Raw genomic sequence first — 18,926 nt, 5'->3', positions numbered from 1 at the left:
GCGGGAGTGCTTGGGGGTTCCTACCTCCTTGTGAAAATCAATTATTATTATCTGTATTGTCATAGTGGTTAGGAGATCCAGGCATGGCCCAGGACCCCATTGTGCTAGGTGCTGTATGAACACAAAGACAATCCCTGCCCAAAGCTCTGACAATCTAGCAGCTTGATTTCTGGTGGAAATTGGGGGGTGCTGGTCACTTTGGCTGAGTGTGGTTCTGGGTGTTTGGGTTCAGTTGTGACAAATCTCAGAGGCAGAAGTCAGAACCCAACGGGCTGCTCACATGAGCCCCAGTGGTGCTGACAAATAGAAATCAGTGGGTTGACAGAGAGCTGAGCAGCCACCATGCTGGCCCACTCGCAGGCCTTTCTGTCTTGCTTTGGTTTGGAGGAGAAATATATAAAATCCCCAGCCCCTGGCATCTGTCCCTCCATCCATAGTGCACTGCCCAGAGAAGTGAATGCGTCCGCAGAGAGTCTGACAGAGAGAGAGAGAGGCGGATTCAGGACACCCCAATAAATCCCCCTAGGGATCAAATCCAAAGCGTCTGCTTTCAAGAGATAAACAGCAAGCTCTTCTCCTCTGAGGCATGGACATTGGCTGAACACAGTGTTAATCTCTTCATGGACCGGGGCCCGTCACCACGACAAAAGTGTCAGGGAAAGTCAAAAAAGAGAGAGACAGACAGAGAGACAGGGCGCACCTTACCAGCGGCAGTGACGGGACTGTAAATACTCTTAGCAGCTCGAGTGGAAAAACAGCTCCGGCCAGCAAGGAGGAGAAATGCTTCCTAACCACTCGGAGGTGACTCATCTCAATTTAGCGTGCAACAATTGGCCTCTGGGGGTTGGAGTGAGATGAAACTACAGGCTGGCCCTGCCGCGAGGCTCCTGGGGTGGGGATCGTTAACGCCTTTGGTACGGTATTAGGTTAGAGGGGTACTTGGCTGGATCCCTGTAATCAATAAGCATGTGTCGCAGGCTAGTTTGTTCTCTAAGTCCCAGCCCTGAGCAAAGGGTGGTACGCAAGATGTGCTGCTCCAAGAGTAGCCCCAGGCTGCTGTTCTTTGGAGGTCACCCTCCGAGCTATCGCTCTTCCTCTGCTTTCCCCTTGCTTCCGGGGATTTATTCCTGCAGCAAGTTACAACACGCCCCATGGCTCAGCTGTGCTGACCTGTGTACTGAGCCAAATGTCCACCCACTCCTTCCCTTCCTGCGGGAGCAGACAGCTAATAGCTCCTTATTGCTGTGCAGCCCGGCCCGACGGCCAAGTAGCCCAGGCGGAGGCAGGAGGGGCAGCTTACTCTCCCTTCAGCCTCCGCGCAGTCTCTGGCTGTTTGCGACCATTTGTGACTGATGCAATGCTACAGCAGCCTTCATCTGAGGTTCTCCGGAGCACTCTGTAAACACCCTTTACACCCCAGTCCTCAGAGGTGCTGATTGCCCACAGCAAAGCCATTTGAAGTCAACAGGAGCTCAGCACCTCTGGAAATCAGGCCCTGTGAATACACGCATGGCCATGGCTAGATGCCCACCAAGAGGAGGGAGGAAGGGAGTGTAAAATGCCCCCATACTCCCCAGTGCAAGCTCCCCATGTCGCTGGTAGCAACATGGGTGTAAGAGCAGCCTCCCTCCTCTGCTAATCCACCTCCCACAGGGCATCCAGGATATTCCTGGTCAGTGCAACATATGCACCCCATCCTTCCCCAACATGGCTGGGCCTGAAGTCTGAATCCATCCCTAGACATAGGCACATAGGAGTGGAAGAGAACTCCTGGCTCATTGCGTCCAGCCCCCCTGCCATCCTAGGCAACCCCTGATCCAAGCTTCTGCCTTTTACAGCCAGTGTTGCCATGAATTTCCCAGGCAGGAGAGCAGGCTGCCACTCTGCAAAGCAACTGTGAAAAGAGGCAGGCAGCTGCTTCTGCAAAGTAAATCCATATGGGGAAACGGTGGATTCTCCATCTCTTGAAGTCTTCAGATCCAGACTGGAGGCCTTTTCTGCAAGATATGCTTTAATTGAACACAAGTTATTGGCCTCAATACAGAGGTCACCGGGTGAATCTCGTCTGACCTGTGTTATGCAGGAGGTCAGACAGGATGATCTAACTGTCTCTTCTGGCACTAAAATCTGTGAATCTGAGTCCATACCAAATCTGCTAGTCCATATAAAAATATTGCTCCATCCTGCTTTAGGAAATTGATGACCCACTCACTCCCCCAAGGAAGCAATGACTGCAAGGCACAAAATACATGGCCAGTGCCTGCCAACATTTTTCCTCCAATAGCAAAAAAGAATTTCAATTTTAAGGCCCCATTAAAGACCCCGCTAAGCCTGCTTTCATTATACCAGCATGAAATAATGAGGACTCTTATTTTAACAACCTCAGAGCTGGTGTCTGTCAGCTTTTGCTGGCAACTAAACCTTGTTCTATTTTTTCCCCCTCCCTAGAAGCTTGAAAAAAATCTCAAACGTCGCCTTTAATCTTATTTCCTCTTCCTAGGTTCTATTGTATTAGCACCTCTTTATTTCTGCTAGCATGTTTGACAGCGAGTTCAAGGTGTTGAAAATCCTCTCTTTGTGCTGAAGGGAGGTAGAGGGAGGGTTGTTTCCGAATTATGACTTATGTTTAAAATGAACTGCAAAATGTCATAATTACACAGGTGCTGTTTTCGTCTTCCAGGGGGAAAACAAGGGAAGTGCTGAATTACAGCTGCAGGTTCACTGGTTTTGGTTATGCTGGAACGTCAGTGAGCTGGAGAAAGAAATTCAGAATAGCAAGTGCCGAGGGCAGTGTTGGGGAAAGGACTAGGAACTGCTATGCAACACAGAACAATCACAATAACACTTAGCACTTGGGTAGCACCACAATGGGGACTGAGAGCCTGGGGGGTTCCATGAGACAGTCCTCTCCAGCTGAAAACCTCACATCCTATTTCTGAGCTGGGAGGGTGGGAGTTACCCAGCTGCCCCAGAAACAACCACCAGTGTCCTGAATGTATCCCTCCTTATGGAGGGTTTTATCTATTCTTGGGATCCAGCTACTGGTGGAGAAGCTTGACTATAAACCCCACCGGTAAACTGCTGCAGTTTACATTGGTTCAGCTCATCCCTGCTTGGAGCCTGAATCATGGCTTGTCTTGGAGTTTGCCCTGGTGCAGCGATGCCGGTTGCTGAATATGGAGGCTGATCTGGGCCAATCCAAAGTATACATAGCACTTACAAGAGAGAGTCCGGGTTATTTGCCTGCAGTCTGTCACTTGTAGAAGGGGAGCTCTGCCGAGGATGTCAAAGGACTGCTTTGGGGAGCAAGGGGTGGTTGCAGCAGCAGAGTTTGGTGTGCCCCAACTCAGCCACAGTGGGGCTTATGCAAGCCGGGTGTGTTCATTTTTGGATAATAAGTTCTATTAAACACCAGTTTTAATTCTGTCCATGGTCCATGGAAGAGGAGCATTAGACAAGGCCTGAGAAGCCATTTGCAGCTCTGAGAAGTTGTGCATGAGCGGGTGAGCCTTTCTGCCCCATTCCTATGCAGGTCATTGGGGTAGAAGTGCTGTCAGGAAGGTAGGAGGGTGCTACCACCTGAATTAACTCAACTGTGCTGAAAGAACCAACTGAGCTTTCGACTGACCTAATTAGACATCGAAAGAAAACAGTGTTCCCCTGATCACGCCAAAAGGCTGGTCTGCTGCAACTCGCATGCTTTAGAGTAAGTGAAAGCCTTTAACTTCACACCAGCTTTTGCAGTCTCCCCCGACATCACCCTGTAATGATCTGTGTGTTTATACACACTCTCGCAACATATTAACAGAGGCATCGGCCTTCTTTGCTTCATTCACATGCAGGGTCTTAATTGGCTCCAAGAAGCACTTTCTATCCAGTAAGTTAAGTAAGCAGGCCTTGCAGCTCACCCAGGAGACAGAACTGTTATACGTAGGCTTGGAAGGTTTAGATCATAGAAGATTAGGGTTGGAAGGGACCTCGGGAGGTCATCTAGTCCCACCTCTGACTTTTTTTTGTATAGATTTGTATTGATGAATGTCATAAAACCAGACCTCACCAGACACACACATATCAATTAAAAAACATTTCCAGTGGTAATAACTGAAATGTACAGATGGACAAAGTAAGAAAAATGCTGCTTGAGGTTATTTACTTTGCATATTTTGACATGTGATGTTGATAATCTGTGTTTTAAGGGTTATAAAGCTTTAACTCTTTGAATCACATCATCTACTGTCATGACAATTGTTGTATGCTGCTCTCCATAATTTTGCACAACTGTGAAAATTTCAAACAATAGACATTGAAAAAAATGCTTAAAACAAACATTGATATTGTGCATTGAAATTATAGGGGGGAAATGAATTCTGCCATGCCTATTTATAAAATACTATGCAACTTTGTTTGGATCTAGCTGACATCAGCATGCTTATCAGATGGTTGTACATGCTTATGGTTTTCTGTGATTTTTTGCTCTCTTGCTTGCTTTTGACAATTTGTTTGGCTAAAATCCACTGAACAGAACTGATGCTCTTAGATGGCTTTGATCTCTCCATTTTTGAGACCTCAGTGAGAGCTGTCTCACCAAAGATATTCATGTGATTATTTTTTCTAAACTTTGATTGGAATGTCAGATCGCAAATTTGGGATCTATTTTCTGGCTCATTGTGAATGAGTAACCCAGAATGTCAAGATTCAAGCTCCAAAGCTGGTAGGAATAACTCTTTGTACTGGTGAGTTCTGGTGAAAAGGTCAAATTTGGGGAATGAGGAAAATCTTTGAGCTCAATAACTCTTAATAACTGAGTCTGTCAAATTTCAAGAGTCTAGCTCAGTGGGAACATGAAAATTAATTGTCTGCTAGTCAACCCAGTAAAAGAGTCAGTATTTTTAAATAAGTGTATTTGATATAAACCATCCTCATATCAGTTGAGAATGCAATTAAAAAACAAATGACACAATCACAGAATCAATGACACAGCCACAGGATGAAAGCAAAGAATAAGCGAAAGAAAAGCATTTTGGAAATGGCATTTTCAGCTGGGGCCAGAAACAGGATGGAGAGTCGAGGCAGGAGGGTAGTGGCAGTATCTGGAGAGGAGCAGGTTCTCACGACCAGGGGTGAGACTGCATGAAGGCTTTGAAATTATTCATTTTTCACAAAGAAATGCAAGGTAATTAGACTAAAAAACAGATTAAAATGAATTTAAAGCTCAAAATCAAAATGAAACATTTCAAATAAAATGAAATAATCCTCTAAGGTGCCGTCTCTGAGCCGTCCATGGGCGCTCCTAGCTGGGACCTGTACTGCTAGTCAACAGTGAGCGGTTGCTCTTTGGTTAGGGTCCCCTGGATGAGCTTGTTAGCTCCAGCGGGAAGCCCGCTTGGCGTTTTATGCATGAAGCCGGATGGCTGCATGGATTCCTTCATCCCTTTATTTTCTGATAGGAGCACAACAGTTTGATGTCAGCTCACTTTGGACTCTGGGGAGAGTGGCTGGGACGTGACTTGTGGTGGGTCGTTTTGCTGGTTGAAGCATTGCGTCAGAGGCACCGGGCCATGCTGCGGAAGAAGCACTGAGGGGATTTCTGTTGCCTTCTGTGCACAGCTTGCTCCACAGGCTGGGGTGGAGGGCTGGCAGGGCCAGGGCCTTCTCCTCTCTGCCCCATTTGGGGAAGCTAGCCTGTTAGCTGCTACAGGCCCCAATGGGGCCGCCATTTCCCAGGTGGGCTGTGTCCAGCCCACCGCAGGGAAAGACTCTGGTAATGGGGAAAGGCTCCCCCACTGCCAGAGCCTTTCACTGCCTTGTGTAGATACATGCCACAATGTGGATGTTGCCACTTTTCACTGTGGCACATAGCTACAACCTCAGTGGTGTGCAGTGTAGACATGCCTTCAGCCTGAGAGCCAGAGAAAACCACAGGGTCAGTCTGTCTCCAGCAGCCTCAGTAAATAATCCTCTTTGTATTCATACAGCTGAAGTCCTGTCTCTTCTCTGTCATTAGAGACTTGCTCTGGAAGTGGAGAAGGCTCCTTGAGCCCTCACATCCCTGTTCAGGGGGCTGGGCCCACACCAGCCCTTCCTGGGCTCAGACCACCATAACATAATGAGGAAGCATGGCTTAAAAGCATTATGGCCAGTTCTGGGGCCATCTGGTCCCTCTGCTCTGGCTCCAGATGTGTATAGAGGCTGTATATGAGCCACGCGGCAATGGAGGAATTCTCAGGAACAGCATGGGGCAACATAAGCAGGCACATATTGCTTGTCCTTGTGAGTGTCATCGTCGGGGACGAGCTGGGGCTGGTGCCACGGTAAGAAGGGGAGTAATTGTCCCGCTGGGTGATAAGGAGATAGGCAGCCCAAGGAAGGCTGCTGTCAGCTAGAGCAGCCCAGCGGCTGCTCTTATTTGCACCAGGGGCCAGTATCTCAGCAGCCCAGTATCTCAGGAGGCACCACCCAGTCTCCCAGGGAGTAGGACTCCCAGATTGCACCAGATTTAAAGGCTGTATTTAAACCAAAGCTCAGATCCCTTTTCCCTGGCAAAGAGCCTTCAAAGTGTCAGCTGAGGCTCTCTTGCTCTCTTCTCTTGTGTAGTTCTTTTCTGGACTGGGAGAGAGATTTTGGGACCATCCCTGGTGCCCTGCCTGCTTTCTTCTTTCTGCCTCCAGCTGCTGCTTCACAACTCTGATCTCCCTGCCCTTTTGTCCTCTTTTCCCTTCCTGTCTCCTGCTTCTCAGGCGATGGCTAAGGTGTGACTCCTCCCAGCACACCTATCCCCGTGCCCAGTCTGCTCTCAGTCTGCATGCAAACCTGGGGTTGCTCCTGCACAGGACTGGGAATTTCCACTCGTGAGGTTTCCTTTTGATTCTTCCATTCAGCGCAGCAAATAATCCCAGCTGGGCTTGCTCCAACAGACACGACAAAGTGTCCCCTTCTCCCTCAAAGCTGCAGATCTGGATTCTGCTCCCAGCTCTCTCAAATCTGGGTGGCTTTGGGTAAAAGCATCTGTGTTTTCAATGCATCCGCTAAATCGGGGTGTCTTCATTTTTGGATACCCCCCTTAAAATATCTAAGGCCTGATTCTGCATGGTGCTGAGTGCCTGCATTTCCCATTGACTTCATTTGGCGTTGTGGGTGCTCAGCACCTTTTAAATTCAGGCCGTTGTTATCCCAATTTGGTCCAAATTTAGTGGATGCTTGAAAATGTAGGTATTCATCTCTGTGTCTGTTTCCTCATCTGATATAGCAACTTCACAGGAGGATTAATCTCCTAATGTTTGTACAATGCTCTGAGTGCATCACATAAGAGGCACTGTAAAAAAACAATCTGCAGCCAGGCGCACTATCGCACAATGCGTGACTGCTGGGAACACTAATGGCCACGCCCCACCCCATGTACAGCTAATAACACTCACACCTTGATTTAAGGGTAAACAGACTGTAGTGAGAAAGATGGGATGAAGGTAGGATATTTCTTTCCCCTATGCTATCAGGTTCTTTTCTTCTTCTTCTTCTTAATATATAGGAGTCAGGGCAGAGAACTGGTAAAGTGTGTCTGGCTGGGAAATAAACTGGTTGGATTCCCAGGGACTGGAGGGTCTCTCTCCCTCTCCAGCCTGATGCTGTGTGGAGACAGCGAATTGAAACTCGTAAGCCCAATTACACTATCATCATCCAAGCGCTGGGGGGACAATTGCCAAGCAGAGCTGCTGTCCTCTGCAGGCAGGGAATGAAAAGGCCCAGTGGCTGCTGCTAAGAGACCATGCCCCAAAGGGAACGGCCGCCTTGTTTTCCTCAAATGTCTAGGATAGCCTAATATCTCCTGGGCTCTGGCAGGCACACACCACACCAGCGCACCAGGACGCATCTTTCGAGGAAAGGAGCTGTTTACAAGAGAAGCAATGAGCTAATAGGGAGCCGGGGAGCCATTTAGACTCCTCTGGAGGAAGATTAATACCTGCTGTAAACGTATTCTGGCTGCTGTGTGTCAGGTCCCAGTTCAAGGGAGGGTCTAAGCATCTTGCTCAGGATATGTGTCCATTCCATCCTGGGGTGTGATTGCAACTCACACACATGTATCCGAGCTAGCTTTAATCTAGCCAGTTGGGGACCAGGCCCCAGCAGCTTCAGCACAGGTTTGCCCTCTGACTAGTTAGCCAGGGTTCCAGGCAGGCTTGGACAGCCAGCTCTGCAGGTCTCACTGCTACAACCTCACCGCTCTGGTCCCCAGGATAGCTAGATTAAAGCTGGTGTGGGTATCTCTATTCCAGATGCAGTCAGACCCCATGACTGTAGTGTAGACGCACCCTAAGGCATGAGGGGGGAGGTTTGTAGACCAGCTGCTCCTCTGGCATTGAGCAAACAGTGAAAAGGGGTAAATCCTGGTGAGAGTCTCCATTCATGAGAACGGGGGAAAAGGGGAGCTTCACACACACTCCAATTCTGATTGTCCCATGCCTGGCCCTGCATGTCATCATTTACACCAGTGCGTAGAGAGGGCAAAGCTAGTATAAAATGCTGCCAATCTGGAGTGAGACTATTTGGCACCTGCTTGGATTGTCTACACTGGATTTTTAGTCACTGGTGCAACTCCTCCTGTAGAAGCCCTTCGGCAAACCATTCCCTGTCTCTGTGCCCGCTTCCCAGGGACCATAAATCCATGGATACCTGGGAGGTGCTCAGGTAGGGTTCACACATTCAGAGGCCTATGCTTTATCAGTTTCCCTGGGCCAGGGGCAGAATCTCCCACCTACTCTGGGTGTGGGGAGGAAGCAAACTATATCAGGGCTATGCCGAGTGCCCTCTATGTAACCCAGCACTCAGGTGCCGTTCTGCTGGCCGGTATGTAGAGCCACAGCCTTAGCGAGTCCCATCCCACCCAGCTGCATAAGGTGGGGTGAAGTAGCTGTTGTGCAGACCCTGTTTCTTCTCCCATGCTACAATCTATGGCATAAGGGGAGCACCTTGTACCCCCCACGTTTGCTTGCACAGAAGCCAATGACCCCTCCTCACCATCTAGCCCTCACAATAAAACTGAGCTCTTCCATAGTGCTTTTCACCAGCAGATCTCCAAGCACTTGCCAAGGGAGGTCAGTAGCATTGCCCTCCTTGTTCAGAGGGGGAAATGAGTCGCCCTAGGTCACCCTGCAGCAGGGCTGGAAATAACACCCACAGCTCCCAAGTGCTAGCCTGGCGTTCTATCCAGTAGGTCACACTGCCGCCCTGCAGAGCTGGCTCACTGCATGGAGTCCCGCCACTCAGATCCGTGCCACCAGCAACTCCAAGTCTCCACGCTGTGGCTCCCAGTTAAGGCACCCCCAAAGTTAAAGCTCCCCAGCACCTTCCTTGTCAGTGGGTTGGTGACAAGCTCCTAATGCCGTGGAGCACATATGGCATCCCCAATCTGCTGAGCACATTTTTAGGGCAAACTTCTCATACCGCTGCGCACTGGGCTTAAAATAGAAGCCTGAATTTGGGAGGCAAGGTACAGGAGTTGGCTGGGGGAATGGCATTCAATTAAAACGGAGAGGCTGCCAGGAATATTTTATTCGCTGCATATGCTGCCTCTGCTCCCATGTAATAAGAGGGTTTTTTTAATTTTGGAGAGAGGAAAAAGTTGCACATCCTTTACATTTTTTATGGCCATTTCAGAAAACCCAGACTAAAATTCCACAGCCTCCAGGCTGAAGGAGCCAGGGGTGGATTTGGCTGGTAGTGGTAGCCTGTCTGAAAAACCAGGGCATACTGCCTTGCTGACAGAAGCTTGTGGATCGGGATGGAGGGGAAAGTTTGAAGTGCATGGCAATGCAAAGAGCCAGCGCGTCCTATATCTTTCCTCCCCTCCTCTCTGGGGGGTCCCAATTACTGACTGCTCCCATGCTGCAGATTCTTTTTGTTCCCAAACAAGCCCCACAGCCTCTTGCACTGGCAGCAGGGTGCTTCCGGGAGATGTCATGACAGAAAGAGACCCCTTTTTTCTGGGGTTAGCAAATGTTCTATAGTCATGGAGGCTCAGGACAGCCAAGTCAGTGAGCGATCACAGATGCCCCAATGTGATCCCAGTGCATGCTTAGAATTGGTACCAGTGCGTGCTTAGACGTGATACCTAGGCAGCCACTGACTCAGCCTGTGCGTAAGGTGCTCCCCTTCAGGTGCATAAAACATTCCCCATATGATCCAGTTTCAGGAACTCACTCATCCCATAGAATAAAATCATTACTAGCCCGGGTGCTTTGAGCTGGCTATTTCAGGCAGAGGCCCTTTGACTGCATTCAGACAAAATCTGAGATCCCTGATGTTCTCTGCATTGAAGGCAAATACCATTCTCCAAGGCCAGGGATTTAAATCTTATCACAGGAACACAGGAAATGCCAGACTTGAGCAGAGGTCCATCCAGTCCAGTATCCTCCCTCTGACAGTTGCCAGAACCGATGCTTCAAAGGGAGCTGCAAGAAATCTCCTGACCTCTACCAGTTGGAGATCACTGTAAGCCATGAAGCATGTAGTTTATTCTCTCTTCCAAAGTGTATGTTAGCATTGACAATGATCACTTGGGATCTTCCTATCCATATAAATGTCCCTCTTTGAATCTTGCTACTTTTTGGCCTCAATTAAATCCTGTGGCAATGAGTTCCACTGTCTAATTATGGGTTTGTGACTTTAGCACCACAGCCCTTGATAGCTGACAATTCCTCTATCCAGTGGTTAGAGCACAAGGTAGGAGTCGGGACTCCTGGGTTCCATTCCATTCCTTACTCATCCTCAGATTCACTATGTAACCATGGGTGAGTCACGGCTGTCCTTCACGCCTCAGTTTCCCCACATGTGACATTGGGATAATGAGACTTACCCAGCACTGCAAAGTGCTTTGAGATCTGTGGATGAAAGTCACTATATGAGTGCTAAGAATCATGACTATTTGAGCTCCAGCAGAATCTTATAGTTCCTGGGCCACATTCATATGGACATTTCAGGGAAATCGACATGATTTCGCGGAGCATTTCAGCTTAGATGGAACTGGAGTCTCTGTTGGAAAATGTCTCTGTCGAAAGTTTTCCCACCAGTTCTAGCCCTGGTCTCCTGTGGGTCCCCCCATCAGAAGAGATATTGGGCTTCTCTCTACCTCTGCAACCTCTATGCTGGAAGATTTCCCTAGTGGAAGCCACCCTTAATCTCAGCCTGAACATGGCCCATTCTTGTCGATGGACAGAATTTGTGATAAGGAATGCACCAGGAAGAGGTGGGAATGATTCCATCACAGGAGCAAGGTCATCCATGCTCACTGAAAATCAGCTAGTCAGTTGGCCAGACTGTGTTATCACCAGCATTTCAAGTGCCTCCCCGCCCCCCCTTCCTCAACCACATCAGAGCTTGCCTCAGTACCGTGAACAGAGCCAGGCTGCTCTTTCCTTGGGCTTGCGAAAAAAAGGAGTGAAGGGAGAGCAAAGAAATGCTCTGGAAAAAAAGCCATTTGTCCCCTCAGCTTTATTCCAACTGCAAAGTCGGAGCAGCTTGTAGCTCCAGAGAACTTTTAATAGAAATCTTCAGAATGAAATGGGCTACAGCTGTTTGCCTTGATAAATATATTTTATGCTACATGCCTCAGCCGCCATCTGTTTGCTGATACGAGCATTTCTTCTCCGCCGCAGCTGAAGAGAAGTCATCAAAGGGAATAGCAGGAGAGGGGTTTCATAGCAGGTACAGAGGAAGAGGTGAAGTGGTCCATGCCAATGGAATTATTCTGCCAGCTTAATGTGGGCAAAGCTTTTAAAAGAACAACCGAGAAAGCCAACAAGGGTTTAGGACTGGGTGAGAATTTGCACTTCTAATTTGATCCTTCTTTTTCATTGCCTTCCCATTTCTATTGTTAGGGAAAACCTCATTGTTCAATAACAATGGGCCAAGGGCCACATTTTCAAAGGTGTTTAGGCACCTAAAGATGCAGACAGGCACCTACTGGGGTTTTCAAAGGTGCCTAACTCCCACTGGAACAAATAGGAGTTAGGTGCCCCGGTGCTTTCAAAAATCCAAGTAGACGCCTGCAAAAGTCCTGCTGAAGGCCAATAACCTCAGGATCCAATAATAAAATAATCATGATTAATAGTATTAATAAAAAGCAAATCTCATCCATAAATCTCAAAGTGCTTTCTAAAGGAGACTAAATAAAGAGCATTATCCCAGCTTTACAGATGGGTAAACTGAGGCATGGGGGGAATTCGTTGACTATAAATCTGGAGGGGACTGTTGTCAGCACCTTGTCTGACCACTTATATAACACAGGCCAGAGAACATCCTTGAGCTAATTCCTGTTTGAATGAGAGCATATCCAATCTTGTTTTAAAAACTGCCAGTGCTGGAGATTCCCTTGATAAATTGTTCCTCTAGTTAATTACCCTCATTGTTAAAAATTTGTGTCTCAATTCAAGTCTCAGTTTTCTAGCCATTGGCTCTTTGTTATATTTTTCTGTGCTAGACCAAAGAGCCCTCTGTCAAATTTCAATTCCCCAGGGATGTACTTACTATACACTGTGAGCAAGTCACCCCAACCTTCTCTTTGTTAAACTAAACAGATTGAGCTCCTGGAGTCCTTCATTATGTCATGTTTTCCAGTCCTTTGATCATTCTCATGGCTCTTCTTTGAAGTGAATTGCCAAATCAGAAAAGTAGTTTTATACTTGCTTTGCACAAGTGTAAGGCTCTGGGATGGAATCAGGCCTATATGTTGTTATTGCAGCTGGCATTAACTAGAGACAGTCAAACTCTTCTTTTTAAAAATAATACTCAGCGTGAATATTGCTCATGGGCCAATACTGGTTTCAGCGTCTGGGTATATTACTGGGATGTTCTCAGCCACTAATTACAGCCCATATGTTGTTGCTGTTCACTATGACGATTTGCTGTTGCCTAACGGGGTTATGTGATCAGTCACCTACCTTAACCTGGTGTTGTCTCTGCTCCCTAATTAGCTCAGGAAATTTTGTAAACAGAAGAATAACGAACAGGGAACAATGCGCTTTCTGACGTTGATTTTGTGTGAAAAAAATCCATAAAACTCAAAGAGTTTGCGATCATTTGTAGGAATGCCCAGTGACTGTCCAAATATTCACAATAAGGAATAATAAAACCTCATCATTCATAGATTCACAGATTATAAGGGCAGACAGGACCATTCAATCATCTAGACTGACTTTCAAATCAGAACAGACCCACCTTTGTATGCTTATTCACAAAAATATTTGTGAATTAAGGTTTCTTTTACTGTTCAGCCATCTTGGGTGGATAGGTGAATAGATAGATGAGTGTGCATGGGGATGGATGGATAGATGGATAGATAGATGTAAAGTGCTTACAAGACAGTTATCAACAGAAGCAAAATTGAATCTGACCCATGCTAGACAGTTCACTTGTCACCAGTGCAGGAAGCAGTAGGGGGCAAGGAACAGCTGACACCTGAAAACATGATGAATATGACTCTGAATAGCTGCTAAACACCACCAGCCATCTGCTGCACTTGATCCGTGAGTCCAGCTCCTATCCATCTATGCTCTGTGCTGGGCTGAACATATTGCTGGCTTTCAGCAGGTGATAATGTTGTACATGGCTTCCACGAGGTCCCAGATAAAGCCAAGTGTTTCAGTCTTTGGGACAGCCTGGAGAAGCCCAATGACAGTCAGATTTGCATTTCTATTTCATGTGAGATCCTTGGTTTTGCTTCAGGGACTCATTTCTGGGGCAATGAGACCTTGGCACCTCTACCATGCATGCACCAAAACCCAATTAGGGGAACAGATCTCCCAGAGGCCTTGAGAAGCGAGTGGGAAGATGTTAACACAGCCAGTGGAATCACGCACATTCCCTATCGATGGGGTTTGGGAGTGTGGATCTGGAGCTGCACTGGGCAGAGTCACAGTGGCCTGGGAGAGGAGCAGCAGCACTTTCCTCTTCCCCCATTTGAACTCCTGCATAGGATCTAGACTTGCTGCTGTACTAAGCACTCAGGCTACTCCAGGTGAGTGCTTCCTAGTGTATGAGCCACTGCCAGGGGAGCTGGTGACCCTACAGCCCTGCCCCTCACGCACACTGACCAGCAGAGCTGCCTATGGACACTGCTTCTATGTATGGAGTGGGGGAGGACACTGCCCTCCCTAGAGACAGTGCTGGTCCTCCCAGAGGGGCCAGTGCATAAGTGAGGCAGTATGGACTAGGGCAGTGTTTCTCAATTAAATTTGGCCACGGAACCCTTTTGAACTCCATAAATAATTGCGGAACCCCCCAAACTCTTAACAGTATTCAAATGTCGAAATAAGCAAAGGTCAGCATTTCTCACTTAAATTACACTTACACTGGATACCCTCCGCCGGAAAATCCAAGACATCTTCCCTTTTTCAGCGGCGCGGAGAACAGCTGCTCTCGGCGGCGCGGAGAACAGCTGCTCGCAGAACTCTAACAGTGTTCCCACGGAACCACAGGGTTCCGCGGAACACCAATTGAGAAACACTGGACTAGGGCATTGCCTTGAGATGTTGGTTCACTTCCCACCTCTGCTATTTGTTTTGCTGGGTGACTTTCAGCCAGCCACTTCCTCTGTGCCTCAGTTGCCCAATCTGGAAAACAGGGAAATGACACTGACCTCCTTTGTAAAGCACTTTGATAACGAGGAATGAAAAGCATTAGATAACAGCTCAGTATGACTGTTGTTAATGGGCACAGTCGATCCCTACATCTGATGAGCGAGCCTGGTTTCCGGCTCAAGATACTCAGGGAGGAATCCAGAATCTCCGGTGCCTGTCTGGACCTCTGAATCATTTGGGTTTCCTCCATTTTCCACCTTTACTCAGCAGGACAGTAGGGGGCTGGGGCAAGGGAAGATTGGCTGAGAAAGCATCAGGGCAGCCCAACGTCTCCCAGCTGCTGCCCTAGTTTTTGCTGATTTCAGCTGCGGAATCTTTCTAAAAACAGAAAATAACAAAACAGTGGCTTCCTAGGGTCTGACTCCACCCTGCCCCCACCCCTCCAGCCCCAGGATAATGACATGCAGTAGCTCAGTGGCTCCCCATCCCCTCTCTGAGGCCTGATTGTGTCTGAAAAGGAGCCAGCCGGAGTCCTGCTAGGACTGGCTGCTCCCGGCCTTGGTTACAGTTAACCCTGAGCGCACACATTCTCCTGGCATAATAAGTCTATTTCAGAGCCTTCTTTGGAGTTAACGCTGTTCCGATTGGGCCCGCTGCCTGGTTCTGCTAAATGCTGCTCCCAGCAGCGCTCAGCCACAGCCTGCAGTGGGGAAAATAGCCCAGCAACAACCTTGCCTTTAGGTGTAGGAGGGGGAAGAAAGTGCCTGAAAGAAATAAGAGTGATAAAGGGCTGGTAATTGTCCTTCCGTGTGAGCCCATGGGGAGCAGGGTGGCATGAATTGCGCCTGAGTCCCTAGCTGTGCACCGGGGGCTGCATAGGTGTGGGTCCTGTTGCCTGGATTATGATGGAAAGAAAGAGGGTTGGCCAACAGTTCAGAGCCAAATTTACAGAGATCCCCTCTGCGTCCATGCGCATCACCCACCAGAATCGCAGTGGTCGACACCAGCCTAGCATTAGCCGGTGGACTGATTTTCACAGGCTGTTTTCCCAAGTCTATTAAACGGCTCTGGTTACCCCCCTCTCCCGCCCCTGGGTTGCTAGTCCCACCCCACTGTTGACTGTCAGATCAGGCTGCTGGTGGGCGAGAGAGGAGAGTAACCACTACTGGAAAGAGCTGTATGGGGAAGCTGCACTGTAGAGAGCTGCCTGCAGTCACCCCCAACAAACTGGGGAAGGAAAGGGAATGCTTTCAGACCCCCGCCTCCCAGGCACATAGAAACTCTGCTCTCAGGGAGCCATCAAAAGACCGCAGAGCTGCTAAGCCACCCTGAGAACCTGGACTCATTCAAAACAGACCTGAAGTGTCTCTCCGTCTTGCTGCCAAAAATGGGCAGCTGGGGGCAGATCAACCCTCTGGTTCCCGGTAGGGCCCCCCACCAACTACCCAGCCCAGGCACCTCACTTTGGGCCTGAAGCAGCCCCTGTTATTTCAGTCCCACCCATCCGCCCCCCAGCATAGCTCTGCCAATGCACTTCGAGCTGCAATTCCATCCCTGGGTCTCCACCGATAAACCCCCTCCTGACCCACAACCTCCACCAGCTCTGCCAGTACTGGTCTTCCCCTCGCCCGTGGCCGTGGCGAGTTAGTGACAGAGCGCGCTATATGCTAGGGACCAGGCTGAGAACACCACGCTGTTCTCTGGCAACATCAAACCTATTGGAGAGTTTGTGGCTTCTTTAGCTCAAACTCCCAGCAAACAAACCCACCGCTACAGCAGAGTCACTGGGAATTTGAAAACCTTTAAGGACATGAAAGTCAGCACAGAAACTCCCTTTGATTTCAATGGTCTTTGGATCAGGCCCTAAACTGAAACAGAGAAACTGGTGCATGCTCCTGGCTGTGCATATGCTTTACCCTCTGTCCTTCTCTCCTTCATATTCTTTTGCCAAGAGGGCTTTGCACTCATAGCACCTCACAATTCCAGTTCAATTCCTTTTTGTCTATAGCATCTTTCATACCAAGGGTCTCAAAGCACTTTACAGAGGAATAAATAATGAGCAAACCCTTCACATGACCAGGCACCCAGACAGCTCACAAAAACAACTTGAACCAGAGGGAAAGCACAGGAAGCAGTTGTTTAAAAGCCACAGTAATAGCAGCTCGTGTTTCAGCCTCTGTCTCCCAAGCCAAGCAGTTTCTCCAAGCCTGGAAGAGCCTACAGGAAACTTAGGTACTGTAGGAAAAGAGCCACTGGCCATTCAATAAGTTTCTGGGCTGAGTGTGCTGTCAGTTGGATGATGCATCAACCAGAGGGCTTAGTTGGTTTTGACAGAGTAAAGACGCTACCTGCATCATCCATGACAGGATCTGAATCTCCCCAAAGCTGGGAAACATTTGGTTTTACTTTGGACCCTGCTTTGGTCCTAGCCAAATGCCAAATCATCCTTTTGAAAACTCCCAGAATCCTCTCCACCTGGGTGATCCGGAGCTCAGCTCTCTCCCTGCTGCACCTGCCATTTGGTGGATGCCATTTAAGTGAGTTTCATGACATGGTGACGCAGTGACCCTGTCAATCTGCAATGTACTCCAGCTCACCTTTATGTTAAACGAGCTCTCATCCACGCGAGTTATTAATAGAATGCCCTTTTGCTTTAACCATCACAAGGGCCCCTTCTTCAGTCCCAAGACAACTCCGAGCCAGCAGCGTTCTCAGGGTGAGGACAGATCCACTCAGCAAAGCTGCCATCCGGTGTCGCTGTCCAGCTTAACAAAGTGATGGGAAAGGGAGATGAAAGCAGAGAAAAAGATGCAAGGAGGGCCAGGACCAAAGACGGAGGGATGGGACCAAAGGAAGAGCTCCTTTTCCCCAAAGACACGCGGGTGATCTTGGAAAAGGAACCAATATGCTACATGCAAACCGCTTCTAGGCTCCGCCACTGCTACAAATAGAGCTGAGCCGAATGCTGAGTTTCCTTAGGTCTTAACCCTTTTGTGTCCCTCTGAGGACTTCAGCCTGGATGGGTCAAACCTACCAGGAAATCAAGTCTTGATCACCCCCCGTGCAGGGGGCCTTGCTGGCTGGCATAGATCTGGCATTAGCAGTCGACACTGCCCATGCTCCCATCCCCGCATGGACATGTCACGGGAGTGGAGTAGGGGGGCAGGGGTGCGGCTGGAATGCTCTGCAAAGCATACCTTAGGGTCGTCCTCAGGCTGGTCTGATAAATGCCAAGCAGGTCCTTGACTGCCTGCCAGGAGGAAGGGCCTGCAGCTAGCCCGCTTACCTGCTAGCTTAACCCCAGGCAATCTAATGAGTGCAGCTGGGCCTCATTTCAGCCTCCGGGTAGACCCAGCCACCCAGCTGGCTGAGGGGATTAGCAGACCTGCTTTGAAAATCAGCAGCAGCAGCCATTCAATGAGTGCTTAAAGCATTTGCCCCTGGCTATGATAGTATCTTTGCCTGCTCGTCCCCAGCCCCAGTGCTGGACTGAGCTCTGCTCCTTCCTTGCCTCACTCCAGATGGCCTGGTTCTGACCTCGGCTCTGATCTGTAGCCTTTGCGTCTGGTTCTGACTCCAGCTGTGACCATTGGCTCTGGCAGGCGGCTACTGTCTCCTGCTCTGACCACTAGACCTGACCACCCATAATGCCGCCTCAATGAAAGGGAGGGGAGAACTGAGAACTGGGGAGACTGAGCCTGACTCGTCACTGCCTGTACCTGTGCAAAGCAAATGCCTGCCCTCCCGGCGGGTTGAGCAAGTGGAGAACGGTGCACTCACTTTGCCAAGAGCAGAGAGGCAGAGTCGCAAAGTGCTGTGTGGTGCTGAGCACTAACGTGTTGGTGCTATTGGTGCTCACATAAGAAAATGCCATGGAGGAGCCCTGAAAAGCCATCCAAGAGCTAGCAGCTGCTCTGAAGGCAGGAGGTGAGAGAAAATTCCCACCCAGCCCACTATGATCCCCTTTTCTGCTGAAATCACTCTGTTCCCAAATGTGTTGGCCAACCCCAGCCATACATAGGCCTGGAAGAGCGCAAGAGAGAACCTGCTAGTTGCATGTGAAAGGTGGAAGCTGGTTTTGGCCGTACAGCTGTTCTCCCTGGGGCCACCGGCATCCTGGGCTGTATAAATACACAGGGCTGGGTTGGCCGGTACAGTACTCGTGTGCGAGACCTGCAAGGACACACTGGATGCTGACTCTCTCAGTACCACCCCAGCACTCCCTGAATTCTGTCTGCCTTAGGTACATCTCTCGCCGTAGTATGTGAGCACCTCGCCATCTTTGAATGTATTTATCCTCCCGTCCCCCCGGCAAGGCAGGGCAATGGGGTTATCCCCGCTTTACAGAAGGGGAAC

The 18,926-nt window shown here is 49.0% G+C and overlaps 1 long non-coding RNA gene across 1 annotated transcript; it reads right to left on the bottom strand.

Annotated features, from left to right (window-relative positions):
• Positions 1-11,434: 11,434 nt before the first annotated feature.
• LOC137162670 (uncharacterized) lies at positions 11,435-17,827 on the bottom strand. The gene is made up of 3 exons (XR_010922460.1): positions 17,768-17,827; positions 17,168-17,335; positions 11,435-11,763 (listed from the first exon to the last, which is right to left on the bottom strand). It is a non-coding gene; the product is annotated as an uncharacterized lncRNA (long non-coding RNA).
• Positions 17,828-18,926: the final 1,099 nt, after the last annotated feature.

The sequence above is a fragment of the Emydura macquarii genome, unplaced genomic scaffold (assembly GCF_026122565.2).
Source record: "Emydura macquarii macquarii isolate MOO-44397 ecotype Brisbane River unplaced genomic scaffold, CSIRO-AGI_Emac_v2 contig_312, whole genome shotgun sequence".
In the NCBI taxonomy this organism is placed as follows: domain Eukaryota; kingdom Metazoa; phylum Chordata; order Testudines; family Chelidae; genus Emydura; species Emydura macquarii.
The sequence above is the reverse complement of the archived record's forward strand: the minus strand, read 5'-3'. Positions and strand labels throughout refer to the sequence as shown.